The sequence below is a fragment of the Macaca fascicularis genome, chromosome 14 (assembly GCF_037993035.2).
Source record: "Macaca fascicularis isolate 582-1 chromosome 14, T2T-MFA8v1.1".
Lineage (NCBI taxonomy): Eukaryota > Metazoa > Chordata > Mammalia > Primates > Cercopithecidae > Macaca > Macaca fascicularis.
In genome coordinates this window covers 9,214,173-9,225,712 of record NC_088388.1, presented here as the reverse complement: position 1 = coordinate 9,225,712, position 11,540 = coordinate 9,214,173, and the positions used below count along the sequence as shown (strand labels likewise).

Here is an 11,540-nt window from a genome sequence, read left to right as displayed (position 1 = left end):
TCCTGGGCTCAAGTGATCTTCCCACCTCAGCCCTACAGAGTAGCTGGGACTACAGGCATGCACCACCGTGCCTGGCTAATTTTTGTATTTTTTGTAGATATGGGGTTTTGCCATGTTACCCTGGCTGGTCTCAAACTCCTTGGCTCACACAATCTACCTGCCTTGGCCTTCCAAAGTGTTGAGATTACAGTCATGAGCTGCTGCGTTTGGCTTAAAGTTTTTCAACATTTTTTTTTTTTTTTTTTTTTGAGACGGAGTCTCACGCTGTTGCCCAGGCTGGAGTGCAGTGGCGCGATCTCGGCTCACTGCAAGCTCCGCCTCCCAGGTTCCCGCCATTCTCCTGCCTCAGCCTCCTGAGTAGCTGGGACTACAGGTGCCCGCCACCGCGCCCGGCTAATTTTTTGTATTTTTAGTAGAGACGGGGTTTCACTGTGGTCTCGATCTCCTGACCTTGTGATCCGCCCGCCTCGGCCTCCCAAAGTGCTGGGATTACAGGCTTGAGCCACCGTGCCCGGCCAAAGTTTTTCAACATTTTTGACAACAACATCTGGATTCTCACATTCTCCCTCCATGAAAGAGAAAATGAGGAACTATTCTCCCTCTTCCATGGTGGAACACTCCAGGTACTCCCAGCCTGGAAGGCCAGACCCTCCAACATTCCCTGAATGACCCCTGCCAAGAAGTGTGCATTGAATGTGGGACTGACCACACATGAGGTCAGTTTGTCTGTCCGTTGGTCTGTCTAGACTGCCTTTGGACTTCCCTTGGCCTCTGATCTCATTCCTTCAATTAGCAAACATTTACTGAGGGCCTACTATGTTCAGGCCCCAGGCCAGGTTTTGAGGACACTGTGGAGAACAAAATACCTTCCCTGACCTCATGGAGCTTTCAGTCTCATGGTGGTGAGATCCACAAGCTAATTGCAGGGTATTGGACTATCTGCTGAATGAATGCATTAGTGGAAGAATGAATGAGTAAAAGCTACATTGTCCAAATTCCTGTCCTGTCAGAATTGATGTTGACATTCTTTTTTTTTTTGTTTAGATACTCACTTACTTTAACAACAGTACATATACCATGTTATCACCATGAAATGTAAATTCAGGTTAGACAAGAGAATTTCACAAATGTAATAACATTCCATGGTTTATAAAAGTTTGGGTATACTGTCTGGCCAAACCAGCTTTCTCGTAAGTCATTAATCAATTCCATTATAGGTAATTTGTTTGGTTTAATGTCTATAATTCTGAGGGAAAAAATAAGCAACGCACACATTTAAAAAGGGTTCATTGGGCCGGGCACAGTGGCTCATGCTTGTAATCCCAGCAATTCGGGAGGCTGAGGCCAGCAGATCACGAGGTCAAGATTGAGACCATCCTGGCCAACATGGTGAAACCCTGTCTTTACTAAAAATATAAAACTTAGCCAGGCATGGTGGTGTGCACTTGTAGTCCCAGGTACTCAGGAGCCTGAAACAGGAGAATCGCTCAAACCCGGGAGGTGGAGGTTGCAGTGAGCCGAGATCATGCCACTACACTCCAGCCTGGCGACAGAGCGTGACTCCGTCTCAAAAAAAAAAAAAGTGTTCATTTACCTTTGCATGAGTGCTTAAATATGTATTTCTATCTCAAGATGACATTTAAAAATTATTCAGATATAACAGCAGCAAAAATATAATTCTGCAATTACAAAATAACTAAACTAGAATCCATAAGTTATTCTCATGTTTACAATTGTGATTCTTTAATAAATACCACTACTATGCAGCTCTATTGTAAGCTTTCTAGATTTCGTTTAAACACACACATAGATACTGCCAGTTGTGGGAAGCTTTACAAGTTATATTCCATGCCCTTTTTGGACGGAGTTCTAAAAGAGCCAGCCAGTCCACAAGACGGGCAGAAAAAAGTTAACTAGGGCAAATAGGACTCTTATATAACATCCAAAACATGTGAGATCCTGCAGCAAACTGGGAGTACTTCAGGGTTGGCCTGCTATCTCCTTTAGAACTAAGTTCATCTTCACAATGGAAGAAGATGGACATTTCAACACAATCTAGTGCATTTAGGTGACATGTTTCTTTTATGCTAACTTGATTTCCTTGAATGACCTAGTTAGTAAACTAGTCACTAGTAATTTGGTCACCAGGCAAATCAAGCCTGCAAGAAAGGAAGCCAATATTCAAAATGCTGTTACCATCTAAACCCACTCAAATAGTTTATTTTCCACAATAACACATAACTTCAATAATGAGACGTCTAACTAAAGCAAGCTCGTCCAACAAGATGGAGACAGCATCTCTTCTTCTAAGACTTAGGTTTTGCCCAGAATTCCCGATACACGGAACAGCCCTTACCAACGGTTGTTGCTCCTGCAGCAAAGCCAGATGAAGGGACATTTGAGTATTTCCCCTGCTCTTCAATGTGTATAATCCATATGTAACAAGTGCTGCAAAACCTACTATTCCAACGGGTACGAATAGTGCCTCTTTAGCTTTTCGAATAAGTTTGGATCCCTGATCTTCATCATATGAAGAAAGGGAAACATCTGTGTCTGTTGACGTAGTGACCGCTTGAAGAATCTCCTTAGAGCAGAAAACCTGTCACACCTGATGTCAACATTCTTTTAGTTAACACTTAACGTGTTTTAAGTGCCAAGTATGTGACAGATTTAGACCAAGCGTTTTTACAGGGCATGCAACGTAATACCCTGTCCTTCCCTGCCCAAGTTTAGTACCATCTGAAAAACAGACACATAGGATAGAGATAAAAATGTTACTTCTGTAACCAATAGAGTTGTTGAGAAAATGCCATTTGATGTCCCCGTACCCATCCCAGAGTTGCACAGACTTACCCACTCTGCTCCCAAAGGTTTCTCCTCCTTTTGATGTAGGGTAGGCAAGCTCCCAAATTGGGGCTTAGGCTGGGAGGGTTTTTGGCTTTGTCCAGGAAAGAATTCCACTGTGAGCCAGTGCTGTTAGCCACTTTTATTGAAGTGGCAGTGCACAGCAGCAGCAGATGTACTGCTCCTTGCAGACCAGGGCTACCCTGAGTAGCAGCTCAGAGGCAGTTCTGCAGTCATATTTATAGCCACTTTTAATTATATGCAAATTAGAGAGCAGATTATGCAGAAATTTCTAGAAATAGGGTGGTAAATTCTTGAGTCATTTGGTCATTAACACAGAAAGGGGCAGTAACTTCCAGGTGTTGCCATGGCAATGGTAAACTGACATGGCACACTGGTGGGTGTGTCTTATGGAAAGCTGCCTCCACCCCCATCCCTGTTTCAGCAAGTCCTCAATTTGGTCTGGTGTCCCAGCCCCACCTCCAGAATCGAGACCTGCCTCCTATCTCACTTTGGGTCCCATACCTAGTTGCTTCTAACAACTTCACCAAGAAAAGTCTCTTCTCTACTTCTTGGGAGGAGTGAGTGACAGAAAGTGGGACGAGGCCACTTTTCTGCAGTGTTAGTTACTCCAGAAAAGGCCCACCATGCAGAAAGAGATATAATGAGAAATAATCCTTAGTTTGTGTCAATCAAACTCAAACAGTCAGTTATCCAACCAATCAGTCAATTCCTCAATCCAAGCAGCATGAAACTGCACTCCTAGTTAGGTTTGTGGATTACAAATGCTCACAAATTCCTTATCCTTTCCCTCATGGAAAAGTGGGGTTTACTTCTCCACCCCCTTAATTCTAGACTTGGCCGATGACTTGCTTTGAACCAGTAGAATATGGTGGAAATGATGCTGTGCCCAATTCTGGACTTACCCTTTAAGACAGAACTGGCAGCTCTGTTTTCCTTTCTTGGAATTCAGCCACCATGCTGTGAGGAAGCCCAGGCAGTCCTGTGGGGAGGTCCATGTAGAGGAGAATCAAAGCTCCATTCTCAGCCTTTTGGGTAAGATCAAGTGTAGTAGTATCTGTTTTTATCAGTTTAATATCTGATATGTCCTCTACTTGAGGACACAATCTATATTAAATAGATTTTTGGAACTAAGAGATAGAATAGGAGCTTGCCCCACCCACTCCACACATCGACCTAGCATTGCAGTACCTCCAGGAACAGTGTACCCCTAAGGGGAGATAAAGTTTAAAAATGAAAAAAGTAGGGAATAAAAAGCTCTAGCCTTACCATCCAATTGGCTGGGGGAATTTAAATAAACAAATAAATAGCTCTAGCCAGCATCAACTTGCCAGCCATTGGAGTGCACCATCTTTGAAGGGTCCTCCAGCTCCAAGGATGAAGCTGGAGGCACAAGAAGAGCTGTCTCAACCAGGCCTTGCCCAAATTGCGTAATGGTAAAATAAATGATTGTTATTGTCATAAGCCTCCAGGTTTGAGAGTGGCTTGTTTCACAGCCCTAATCTAATTTGACTCCCTGTTCTCGGCCCCAGAGCCAGGGCCTGCTACAGAATAAGAACTCAGGGAGTGTTGAAGAAGTGAGTCAACAAATGATTGGGCTGAGCGCTGTGGCTCACGCCTGTAATCCTAGCACTTTGGGACGCCAAGGCAGGTGGATCACCTGAGTGAGGTCAGGAGTTCAAGAGCAGCCTGGCCAACATGATGAAACCCCATCTCTACTAGAAATACAAAAATTAGCCAGGTATGGTGATACGCGCCTGTAATCCCAGCTACTCAGGAGGCTGAGGCAGAAGAATCGCTTGAACCCGGGAAGTCGAGGTTGCAGTGAGCCAAGATAGCGCCACTGCACTCCAGCCCCTGGCCGACAGAGTTAGACTCTGTCTCAAAAAAAAAAGATTGGATTGGCTAAGGGGATGATGGATGACTGAATGATTGGATAAGTGAATTGTGTTAGGCCTGAAAGGTCTAGAGTGATGAGCTCTGGCAGAACCAGGGACTCAGAGTCCAGCAGCTTCAAGGAGGATGAGAAGCCATCTCTGCTGGAATTGTTATAAATAATTTCCTGGGAAGGGCCCCTGGCAGATCTACTTGGAGTGGCATGTCACAGGCCATGCATACTCAGCTGCTCAACTGAGACACTAACTGCAATCCCAGAATCTGGAAAGCTCCACAGTGCATTAGGCCCAGTCTCACTATCCCTGCTGGACCCACACCAGCAGAAGGAGTGCCCGGGGGCTGTTACCTGTCTCCCTCGACTCTACTTGGTTCCAAATGTAAGTCTCACATGATTGAAACTGTGGAAGGAGGCTGGGCACGGTGGCTCTCACCTATAATCCCAGCACTTTGGGAGGCCAAGGGGGCGGATCACCTGAAGTCGGGAGTTCAAGACCAGCCTGACCAACATGAAGAAACCCTGTCTTTACTAAAAATAAAAAATTAGCCACCCGTGGTGGCACATGCCTGTAATCCCAGCTACTTGGGAGGCTGAGGCAGGAAAATCACTTGAACCCAGGAGGCAGAGGTTGCGGTGAGCCGAGATCCCACCACAGCACTCCAGCCTGGGAGACAAGAGTGAAACTGAGTCTAAAACAAACAAACAAACAAAACCAGAAGGAATATCTGCAACTCATGTTTGTTTATTTATTTATTTATTTTTATTTATTTGTTTATTTATTTTTACCGTTCCAGCCTTTGTGGTCCAGGCAGCCAGCTGGGAGGAGGCTGGGACAGATGCTCAGTGACCAGCGTGGGCTTGCTAATCTGACAAGGGCCTTTCTAAGGGGACATTTGGATTTCTGCATGATCTGCTTCCAGCCTGCCTCCCTAACCCTGCCAAATCCTCATCATGCACTTTGTTTGTTTGTTTATTTATTTATTTATTTTTGAGATGGAGTCTTACTCTTGTTGACCAGGCTAGAGTGCAATGGCATGATCTCAACTCACTGCAACTTCCACCTCCCGAGTATAAGCAATTCTCCTGCCTCAGCCTCCTGAGTAGCTGGGATTACAGGCACCTGCCACCATGCTCAGTTAATTTTTGTATTTTTAGTAGAGATGGGATTTCATATGTTGACCAGGCTGGTCTCGAACTCCTGACCTCAGGTGATCCACCTGCCTCAGCCTCCCAAAGTGCTGGGACTACAGGCGTGAGCCACTGTGCCTGGCCCTCATCATGCACTTTGGTGTTTTGTTTTTGTTTTTGTTTTTTTTGAGACGGAAGTCTCGCTCTGCTGCCCAGGCCGGCTCTCCAGTGAGGGCCTGTGGTGATTTCTTCCTACTATCGAAGCAGTGTCTTGGGGCTGTCATTTCCAACAGTTTCTGTGCAAAGCCAGGGAACAGCCACCTCGGGCCCCTTGGCAGGCTGCCACCCTAGGCAGTTGTCTCGAGTCTGGGTGTCCTCAGAGGGCAGAGCAGGGACAGGAGGTTGATGTCTGTCATCCCTCTGCAGGGGCACGGGCAGCTGGGCAGTGAGGCCACATTAGGACTCAACTCAGGCTGTCCTGAGCATCTGAGAAAGGGAAGTAGGAATAGAGGGGCAGGCGGGGACAGATCCGCGGGCAGCATGGATCACCCAAGACTAGTATAAGGAAAGGGGCTGGGGCGCTAAGGTGCAAGTTGGGCAATCAGCTGGCACCTGGGCAATCAGCACACAGTTACCTGTTATGTGCCAGGTGCAGGGCTGGGTGCTGGGATTCCAGGGTGAGCAAAAAAGACATCTGCCCTCATGAGACTTTTGCCTAGTGCAGGAGATTCAGGGCACACACCTTTCCTCCTACTGCTCACACTTGCTCCTCCTGCCTCCTCATTTTTCCTTCCAGCTAGAATGGGTGGGGTTTCCTCTTCACATTCATTCACTCAATTATTCACTCAAGTATTTATCCAGTGTCCACCTTGAACCAGGTCTTGTTCTAAGTGTTGTAAATGTATTAGCAAATGAAATAGAAAAACCTCCCTTCCCTTATGAAGCTTACAGAATATTAAAGACAAAAAATAAACCAGGAAGCACATAGAGAAGTGATGACTTTGAGAAATCAAGAAGGGAGGGGAGGCGAGCAGGTGAGGAGGACCCAGAAGCTTTGAAAGGAAGAGAGAGGTTGGGCGTGGTGGCTCACGCCTATAATTCTAGCACTTTGGGAGGCTGAGGCAGGAGGATCACTTGATCCCAGGAGTTTGAGACCAGCCTGGCCAATATAGCGAGACCCCGTCTGTATAAAAAAATAAAAATAAAAAAGAAAAGAGGAGAAAGATGGCTGTTCCATTCTAGTAGGAGAGGAGGCAGAGAAAGTGTTTACAGGTGCAGATTCAGGTAAGATAGAGGAGAAGAAAAAGGAAAAGGGGCTGAGCGCAGTGGCTCACACCTGTAATCCCAGCATTTTGGGAGGCCAAGGGGGGTAGACTGCTTAAGCCCAGGAGTTCAAGACCAGCCGGGGCAACATGGTGAAACCCTGTATCTACAAAAAATCAGCTGGGTTTGGTGGCACGCACCTGTGGTTCAAGTTATTCAGGAGGCTGAGGTGGGAGGATGGCTTGAGCCCAGGAGGCAGAGGTTGCAGTGAGCAGAGATCGAGCCACCGCACTAAACAGCCTCGGTGACAGTGAAACCCTGTCTCAAAGCAAAAAAAGAAAAAGGGAAAGAAGGCATGTTGGAGCTTTGCAGAGAGAGAAGAGGGTGTGATTAGTTACCTCAGAAAGTGGAATTGTGATTCTGAATGACATTTTTGTAAGAAAAAAAAGTGGAAATGTGAAGTTTCTAGACATCTGCAGTGCGATTGCCAGGAAACACGAATGGCCAAGGAGTTTTGTAGCTGAATTGAAAGTGAAACAATCCTCTGGCTATCTGATTTCCTCTTCTTCCAGTACAGGCACTAAGTAGGTGGATGGATGTTTCAACCAGGCCTTGAGTCTCCCAGGTGAGGTGGTTTTAGGAATGTCCATGCATTCTAGATGCCCCTTCCTTCCTTCCTTCCTTTCTCTCTCTTTCTTTTCTTTTCTTTTCTTTGACAGAGTCTCGCTCTGTCACCCAGGCTGGAGTGCAGTGGCGTGATCTTGGCTCACTGCAACCTCCGCCTCCCGGATTCTAGTGATTCTCCTGCCTCAGCCTCCTGAGTAGCTAGGATTACAGGTGTGGGCCACCACACCTGGCTAATTTTTGTATTTTTAGTAAGATGGGGTTTCACCATGTTGGTCAGGCTGGTCTTGAACTCCTGACCTTGTGATCTGCCCACGTTGGCCTCCCAAAGTATTGGGATTAAAGATGTGAGCCACTGCACCTGGCCTGATACTCCTCTTTTCAAGACATGGAGGCTCGCTCCCCTCCCCCGAATGTAAACTGGACTTAGTGACTCACTTCTAAAGAATAGAACGAATGAAGGTGGTGGTGAGAGACCTAGGAGAGCTGGCACAAACACACTTTGGCTTCCTGTCTGCACTGTCTCTTGGATCTCTTGCTCTGGGGGAAGCTAGCTGTCATGAGACACTCAGCAGCCCTGTGGACAGGTTCACATGGTGAGGAACTAAGGCCTCCCAGCCCACAGCCGTGTAAGAGAGCTGCCTGGGAAGGCAATCCTGCAGCCCCACACAAACCCTCAGAAGACGGTAGCCCTGGCCAATATCTTGACTGCAAACTTCATGAGAGACTGTGAGGCAGAACTTCCAAGTTAATGCTCCCACATTCCTCATCTACAGAAACTGTGAGATAATAAATTGGGTGTTTTTTTTTTTCATTTAAACCACAAAGTGTAGGGTAATTTTTATTTATTTAGTGCAAAGCTGACACATTCCAGATAAGGCTCCCAAACTCTAGATGCTGTCTCAACAACTGGACCAAAAGACTTTCTGCACAGCCACTGCCTCTCCTGCTGCTCCTTGCCTCAAGTCCCTTACTACATGGTGTGATATGTACTTGTGGGGTCTAGTTCACTGCACATGGCAAGATGTACTCTCTGCGATCCTTGAGATTGTTCAATTTTCTCCCGTAATCTGTTAAGGGGGGAAATCAGATTAATCAATTTTCTCATCTCTAACCTTGCATTTTTAGAATAAATCCAACTTGGGCACAGTGCGTTCTCTTCCTATATATTACCAGATTCATTTTGCTAATAATTTGCTTAGGATTTTTCCATCTGTGTTTATGAATCTGGGTCGGATGCAGTGGCTCATGCCTGTAATCCCAGCAGTTTGGGGGGCCAAGGTGGGTGGATCACCTGAGATCTGGAGTTTAAGACCAGCCTAACCAACATGGTGAAACCCCATCTCTACTAAAAATACAAACATTAACTGGATATGGTGGCTCACGCCTGTAATCCCAGCTACTTAGGAAGCTGAGGCAGGAGAATCGCTTGAACATGGGAGGCAGAAGTTGTGAGCTGAGATTGTGCCATTGCACTTCAGCCTGGGCAACAAGAGTGAAACTCTTGTCTTGAAAAAAAATAAAAAATAAAAGAAATTGTGGAAGGAATATCTGGAACTCATGTTTTTTGTTGTTGTTTTTTGTTTTTTGTTTTTTGTTTTCAACTGTTCCAGCCTCTGTGGTCCAGGCAGCCAGCTGGGAGGAGGCTGGGACAGATGCTCAGTGACCAGAGTGGGCTTGCTAATCTGACAAGGACCTTTCTAAGGGGACATTTGGATTTCTGCATGATCTGCTTCCAGCCTGCCTCCCTAACCCTGCCAAACCCTCATCATGCACTTTGTTGTTTGGTTTTGTTTTTTGTTTTTTGTGATGGACTCTCACTCTTGTCGACCAGGCTACAGTGAGTCGAGATTGCACTACTGCACTCCAACCTGGGCAACGCAGTGAGACTCCATCGCAAAAAAAAAAAAAAGGCCGGGCACGGTGGCTCACGCCTGTAATCCCAGCATTTTCGTAGGCCAAGGTGGGTAGATCACAAGATCAATAGATCAAGACCATCCTGGCCAACATGGTGAAACCCCGTCTCTACTAAAAATACAAAAATTAGCTGGGCGTGGTGGCACGCATCTATGGTCTCAGCTACTCAGGAGGCTGAGGCAGGACATTCGCTTGAACTCGGGAGGCGGAAGTTGCAATGAGCCGAGATTGCGCCACTGCACTCCAGCCTGGCGACAGAGCAAGACTCAGTCTCAAAAAAAAAAGAGAGAGAGAGAAATACAAAAAAAATAGAAAAAAATGTTAAATGTCTTAACAGAATCTAGTTTGAGACACTAAGAAGGATAAGATATCAGTTTTAAAATAATCCCTATGAAAGAAACATGAATTATGCTAAAATTGAAGCAAGAACAAACACGAAATTGATAGTGAAGCATTGGTGGAAGGATGAAGAGATCACTGATGCTTTATGAAAAGTTTATGGAGACAGGCCGGGCGCGGTGGCTCAAGCCTGTAATCCCAGCACTTTGGGAGGCCGAGACGGGCGGATCACGAGGTCAGGAGATCGAGACCATCCTGGCTAACACAGTGAAACCCCGTCTCTACTAAAAATACAAAAACTTAGCCGGGCGAGGTGGCGGGCGCCTGTAGTCCCAGCTACTTGGGAGGCTGAGGCAGGAGAATGGCGTAAACCCGGGAGGCGGAGCTTGCAGTGAGCTGAGATCCGGCCACTGCACTCCAGCCTGGGTGACAGAGCGAGACTCCGTCTCAAAAAAAAAAAAAAAAAAAAAAAAAAAGAAAAGTTTATGGAGACAATGCTCCAAAGAAATCAGCAGTTTACAAATAGGCAACTTGTTTTAAGAAGGGATAAGATGATGTTGAAGATGAAGTGTGCAGCAACAGATCACCCACAACAATTTGTGAGGAAAACAATCTTATTGGTACCCTGATTGAAGAGGACTAAATGATTAACAGCAGAAATGATAGCCAACACTAAGCCACCTTCATTAGTTCAGCTTATACAATTCTGACTGAAAAATTTAAGTGAAGCAAACTTTCCACTCAATGGATGCCAAAACCATTGCATCCAAATCAGTTGGAGACAAGAGCAGAGCTTTCCATGGAAATTTTAAAACAAGCAGGATCAAGATCCTGAAACATTTCTTGGAAGAATTGTAACAGATGAAACATGGCTTTCACAGTAGGATACCGAAGGCGAGGCACAATTAAAGCAATGGCTTCCAAGAGGTGGAAGTGGTTCAGTCAACTCAAAAGCAGACCAGTCAAGAGCAAAGGCAATGGCATCAGTTTACGGGGATGCTCAAAACATTCTGCTTGTTGACTTTCTGGGCAGCCAAAGAATGGCAACGTCTGCTTATTTTGAGAGTGTTTGGTGTAGCAAAAGCTTTCTCAGAAAAACACCCAGGAAAGCTTCACCAGAGAGTCCTCCACCGTGACAATGCTCCTGATCATTCCTCTCACCAAAGAAGGTCAATTTTGTGAGAGTTTCAACAGGAAATCATTAGGCATCTGCCTCATAGTCCAGATTTGGCTCCTTCTGACTTGTTTTTGTTTGTTTGTTTCTTTTTTTCTTTCTTTTTTGAGACAGTGTCTCGCTCTGTTGCCCAGGCTGGAGTGCAATGGCTTGATCTCGGCTCACTGCAACATCTGCCTCCCGGGTTCAAGCAATTCTCCTACCTCGGCTTCCTGAGTATCTGGGATTATAGGCGCGCGCCACCACGCCTGGCTAATTTTTGTATTTTTGGTAGAGACGAGGTTTCACCATGTTGGTCAGGCTGGTCTTGAACTCCTAACCTCGTGATCCGCCTGC

The 11,540-nt window shown here is 46.0% G+C and overlaps 1 non-coding gene and 1 pseudogene across 1 annotated transcript; one reads left to right on the top strand and one right to left on the bottom strand.

Annotated features, from left to right (window-relative positions):
• Window positions 1–2,198: 2,198 nt before the first annotated feature.
• On the bottom strand, window positions 2,199–3,367 carry LOC102133435 (HIG1 domain family member 1A, mitochondrial pseudogene; annotated as a pseudogene).
• A 513-nt stretch (window positions 3,368–3,880) lies between these two features.
• Window positions 3,881–4,078, top strand: LOC123568980 (U2 spliceosomal RNA). The gene has a single exon (XR_006692522.2). It is a non-coding gene; the product is annotated as a U2 spliceosomal RNA (small nuclear RNA).
• The last annotated feature ends 7,462 nt before the right edge of the window (window positions 4,079–11,540 follow it).